This window comes from Bison bison, unplaced genomic scaffold (assembly GCF_000754665.1).
Source record: "Bison bison bison isolate TAMUID 2011002044 unplaced genomic scaffold, Bison_UMD1.0 scf7180017864500, whole genome shotgun sequence".
Taxonomy (NCBI): Eukaryota; Metazoa; Chordata; class Mammalia; order Artiodactyla; family Bovidae; genus Bison; species Bison bison.
Window position 1 is genome coordinate 7,068,214 of NW_011495059.1, and position 6,000 is coordinate 7,074,213.

A 6,000-nucleotide genomic window follows, 5' to 3' on the forward strand; every position below is an offset into this window, starting at 1 on the left:
GTTTGGTTGAGGAATTGTACTAGGTGAATGTTATAGATAGTTGGAGCCTTAGAGATGTTTGGTAATATTCTTCATTTGCCCTACTTTAGTTAACGAGTATCTTGCTTTTAATCAGTGATATTTAACACTAAAGAAATAATAGGTTATATTATAAACTCTTTCAAGGAAGGGAATATATTGTGTACATTTTGATGGCTTAATGTAATCGTCTGGGAAAATCTACTCAGGTTGCACTCAGAGGAGATGGTGTGACTGGTGGCTGTAGTAGAGGTGATATAATGGAGGACTGGGAATTCGGAGCCCTGTTTTGGATTCTAGTTTGGGGTATTGTTTTTGTTTTGAGTATAGTGGATTTACAGTGTTGTGTTAGTTTCTGCAGTACAGCACAGTGAATCAGATATACACGTGTGCATGTATATATGTGTATATACAAACACATACTCTTTCTTAGGTTCCTTGCCCATATAGGTCATTACATAATATTGAAGAGTTCCCTGTGCTATATCTGGTTCTTAAGTTACTGGTTCATTCACCAAAAACTTACTAAGCCTGTCCTGATGCCAGGCACAGTGCTCAACGCCATGTGACCGTGGGTACCGCTCTAGGCCCATGTCAAAGGAGGAGGCCTTGCAGTGTAAAGAGTTCTTAGGAGCTCCATAAGGATGTAACTCGGCAGAAAGGGAGAAGCCAGCCAGACACAGCTCTCAACACCCCTCCCTCTGAGCAGTTCTGGTTAAAGGTTCTCCAAGGAGACTCCGAAGCAAGAAAACTACAGTACTTTCCTCTTAACTGAGGGGGAATATGTCCCAGGACCCTAGTGGATGCTTGAAACTGTAGATAGTATGCCTTGTAATTGCGAAGTTTTTTCTTATATTTACTTACCTACAATAAAGTTTAACTTATAAATTAGGCACATTAAGAGATTAACAACAACAATAATAAAATAGAGCAATTGTAACTATATACTGTAATAAAACTTGGGTAATTGTGGTCTCACTCTCAGGATATTGTATTGTCTTGTACTTACGTTCCTCAGAGATGATGTGAGATGATATAGTGCCTATGTGATGAAGTGAGGCATTGTGACATAGCTTTAGGCTACTATTGACTTTCTGACTGTACATCAGAAGGAGGATCATTGAGACATTACAGTGTCCACGGTTGGATGTCTGAGTAGATGATTTTGGGGATCTACAAGATATAGTTGAAGGTGGTTTTGCTGAAAGCTTTTGGGAAAACATTGTAATTGCAGTTGTCGCTTTAACTCACTGAAGTGTTGCTGCAGCAATTGTAATCCTTTGGTGATCGTGAGTAGTTGCTTTGATGCTTCTTTTCATCTGAGGGTCATATTCCATATATTTGAAATTGTGAAATTTGAAACATTTTGGCAAATTTCAATAGGGTCCACGTTGCTGATTCTGCTTCAGTTGCTTTGCCTTCCTCTTTCTCAGTAGATGGCTCCACAGGTTTGTCCAGTAACTGCGTTGTTAACACTTCTCAGTGCCCTTCAATATGTTCTTCCACTTCCTCATCAAGCGTGTTGGCAGATCCTCTGGCACCAACTTGTCTTGCTATGTGAATGAGTTTCCTAACTTCTCCATCGAACCTCAGTAACCTTTAAAATCATTCACGACTTCATAAGTTCTTCCAGCAGACATTAAGAGTGTGGTTTTAATTCACTTACTGCACCTCCGATGAACGTTATTCACTGGCAGTAGTAATGATTTCAAGCACTGCATTGTGTCCAGATTAAAGTCTGCATTAATTGCTGACCATATGTTGTCAGATATCAGGCAGGTGTATGTGGCCTTGACCAACTGATGGCTTGTCAAGTGGCTGAAGCATTGAGGTTGTGTTTGGAGATAAAAGTACAACTTTGACATTTTCAAAGCAAACAGATTCAGGATGACCAGGTACATTGTCTATTAGTAATAGGATTTTAAATTCCAACCCTTCCTTTTCCAAATATTTTTCATTTCTGGAATGAAGCATTGGTAGAACCATTCCATAAACAAGATAGCTATCACCTAGATTATGTTGTCAGAATACAAGCAGATAATTCTTGGTTTTGTTTTTGAAAACCAGTTGGGTCTTTGCTCTGTATACAACTCCTGCCTTCAACATATGCTCTGTAGCATTGCCAGTAACACCAGAGTTAATCTGCTTTTCCAGGTTTTATGATCTAGTGCTTCCTTTGTACTTTGATGACGGTAGATTTGTTGCAAGTTCTTGTGCCTGACACACAGTGAGGCCAGACAAACTCAAACACAAGTTTGGAGCAGAGAAAGGTTTATCAAAAGGGCCAAGGAAGGAGAATGGGTGGCTCGTGATTAAAAAACTAGAGCTTCCTGGATGGCATTTGGTTCTGTTGGGACTCTTCTTCCAGAAGAGCCCAGTTTCATCACATGAAGACTTGCTTTGGATGGTATCCTTTCCTTCCTCTTCAATCAAATTCTTCACCTCTGATGGAACTGTGACAATAGCTTCTGAAGCCAAATCTGGCCTCTGTACCCTGACACCAAATTAATTCTCAGGGACAGGTTTTGGTGAAATAGGAAAGAATAGCTTTATTGCTTTGCCAGACAAAGGGGATTAATGCCCTCAAAACGGTGTGTCCCAGCCTGGAGCAGGTAGTGAGAAATTTCATAGTAATGATTCAAAGAGGACGTGATCAAGTAGCTCATGGATAATCTGATTAGTTGGTGGTGAAGTGGAAGTCAACATCGTCAACCTGGTTCCAACTGGTCTGGGATTTCTCCCATCTGGTGGGGGTTTCTGCAAAATAGCTCAAAAGATATTGAGACCTGCCCCAAGGCTGCTCTATTGTTTCTCTAGACCGTTCCTTGCTTCTGCATCCCCTCCCTTCTCTAATTGTTACTTAGTCATTGAGTTTTGTCCAACTGTTTGTGACCCCATGGACTGCAGTGTGCCAGGCTTCCCTGTCCATCACCATTCCCGGAGCTTGCTCAAGCTCATGTCCATTGAGTCAGTGATGCCATCCAACCATCTCGTTCTCTGTCGTCCCCTTCTCCTCCTGCCTTCAGTCTTTCCCAGTATCAGGGTCTTTCCCAATGAGTCAGCTCTTTGCATCAGGTAGCCAAAGCATTGGAGCTTCAGCTTCAGCATCAGTCCTTCCAATGAATATTCAGGATTGATTTTCTTTAGGATTGAATGGTTGGATCTTGCAGTCCAAGATGGAGAAATTGGAGAAGAGTTCTCCAACACCACAGTTCAAAAGCATCAATCTTTCAGCACTCAGCCATCTTTATGGTCCAACTCTCACATCGGTACATGACTACTGGAAAAACCATAGTTTTGACTATACGGACCTTTGTCTCTACCTAGCAACAGTTTGAACCTGCCTTTGCAACTCCGAGAAGGTCATGGAATGAATGAGGCCTATTTCTTGTAATCAAGAAATGGGAGGGGGGATTCCCTGGTGGTCCAGTGGTTAGGACTCGGTAGTCTCATGCCAGGTCTGCTGGGTTCATTTCCTGGTCAGGGAACTAAGATCTCTGCATCCCAGCAAGCTGTGAGGTGCACCCAAAGCAACAACAACAAAGGAATGTGGGACAAAGAAAGGCTTTTGTTCCCAGGAACCCCCCACAGGGTCCTGCTTGGTATCATTTGGCAGACAGAGTCTCCCCAATAATTTTTCTACTTTTCAGTCCAAACTGTTGCTAATCTGTGTAACCATCCCTTAAGTCAGTGTCAGTTGCTCAGTTGTGTCCAGGTCTTTGTGATCCCACAGACTGTAGCCCGCCAGGCTCCTCTCTCCACGGAGTTCACCAGGCAGGAATAGTGGATAGCCATTCCCTTCTCCGGGTGATCTTCCTGACCTAGAGGTCAGACCCAGGTCTCTTGCATTGCAGGCAGATTCTTTACCATCTGAGCCACCAGGGAAGCCCCCAACCATCCCTTACTTTCAGTAAATAGCTTGGTGTCACTCTTCAGGGGATCCCTTGCTGAAGTCTTTGTAATGGCTTGGAACCAAGCAGGAGCCACTGGGGCCCTCCTGCATACCAAAGCCCTTCGACGTCCCATTTCTTGTGTAGAAAGAGGCTTTGGTCTCCTAGGCCTCCTCTTGAGTTCCAAAGAGCAATGCGGAAAGAAAAGAAAAGCAACCAGGAAACAATAGTTCAGTGATAAAAGAGCCCTTGTTCCTCCTTAAGGGATATACAGAACCATCTGAGTTGTTATAAAGAAACTAAGACCTACCCCCAACCCCAGCCCTACGCAGTGGAAGATGGTGATTGCATGAGGACAGCAGTATACCCCAGACTGACTGGAACCAGACAGTTGAAACATCACCCTGTTACCTTACCACCAATCAATCAGAAGAAAGTTATGCATCCTGCAGCCCTTACCCCAAAATTTGCCTTTAAAATTCCTTCCCTGAAAGCCATGGGGGAGTTTGGGTCTTTTGAGCCCAGGTTGATTGATCCTTGCTTGGCCCTGTAATCAATCTTTCTCTGCTCCAAAGTCCAACATTTTGGTTTGTTTGGCCTCACTGACAGTGGGACACATGAACTTCAGTTTAACAATAGATTCAGTGCTTTCTGGGGCAACACGTCAATCAGAATATGTATTTTGTTTGTGTCTTTCATAAATTAAATGCCTTTTCATTTTTAAAAAAGTTTATATTGAAGTATAGTTTATTACTATAAAAGCAAAGCCATCATTTTGCTGACAAAGGTCCGTATAGTCCAAGCTACGGTTTTTCCAGTAGTCACGTACGGATGTGAGAGTTGGACTGTGAAGAAGGCTGAGTGGAATAGTTGATACCTTTGAACTGTGATGCTGGAGAAGACTTTTGAGAGTCCCTTGGACTGCAAGGACATCCAACCAGTCAACCCTAAGGGAAATCAACCCTGAATATTCATTGGAAGGACTGGTACTGAAGCTGATGCTTCAGTACTCTGGCCACCTGATGTGAAGAGTCGACTCACTGGGAAAGACCCTGATCCTGGGAAAGATTGAAGGCAAAAGAAGAGGGTGGCAGAGAATGAGATGGCTAGATATTATCACTGACTCAATGGACATGAATTTGAGCAAACTCCATAAGGTAGTGAAGGACAGGGAAACCTGGTGTGCTGCAGCCCCTGGGGTCACAAGAGTTGGACAGACTTAGTGACTGAACAACAACGAATAGTTTATTAACAAGGCTGTGATAGTTTTAGGTGTAATTCATTCTTAACTAAGCACCCTTTATGCACTGTGGCCCTAACTTTAGCAGTTTGAAGTGTGACTCAAAAGCTAGTACAATTTTTTTTTCCTGCAATTTTACAGAAAATTCAATTAAAAAAAATTATTTAGCTGCACCAGGTTTTGGTTGCAACATGTGCAATCTAATTCACCAACCAGGGATCAAACTCAGGACCTTTGCATTGAGAGCTCAGACTCTAAGCCACTGGACCACCAGGGAAGTCCCTCACAGAAAACTCATTCTTACCATAGAGCTTAGCGACCTCAGCATACCTATTTTTTTTCTTACTAATTTGAGAACTTTCACCCTTTATGGCTTCTCTGGCTTCTCCACATCACTAGCAATACCACTTTTGGACTTTGGGGCCATTATCAAGCAAAGTAAGAGTTACTTGAAACAAACACTTCCGTATCCAGACGATCTGATGACAGAGACTAGAAGACTAAGGGCGCAAGCAGCATATACCGCGTGGGTATGCTGGACAAAGGACTAATTCACTTACCCTGGTGGGAGGGAGCAAAACCAGAGATTTCAACACATTACTCAGAACAGTACAGCAAATAAAAACGTATGAATTATTTTCCATTCATTACTTTAAGGTTAGAGCTAGCCAAGGGAAGCTAAAACCACAAACAATGAGAGAAAAATCACTGTACGCCGAAGATGGCGCCAACTCAACCATCGTCTCCATAGTTCCCCAGCCGGGCAGGCACAGTGCGCATGCGCTGCCTGGCGTCCTCAGCGCGCCTGCGCGGCCGCACAGCCTTCCCCGCCCAACTCCCGCCGCCGCCGCC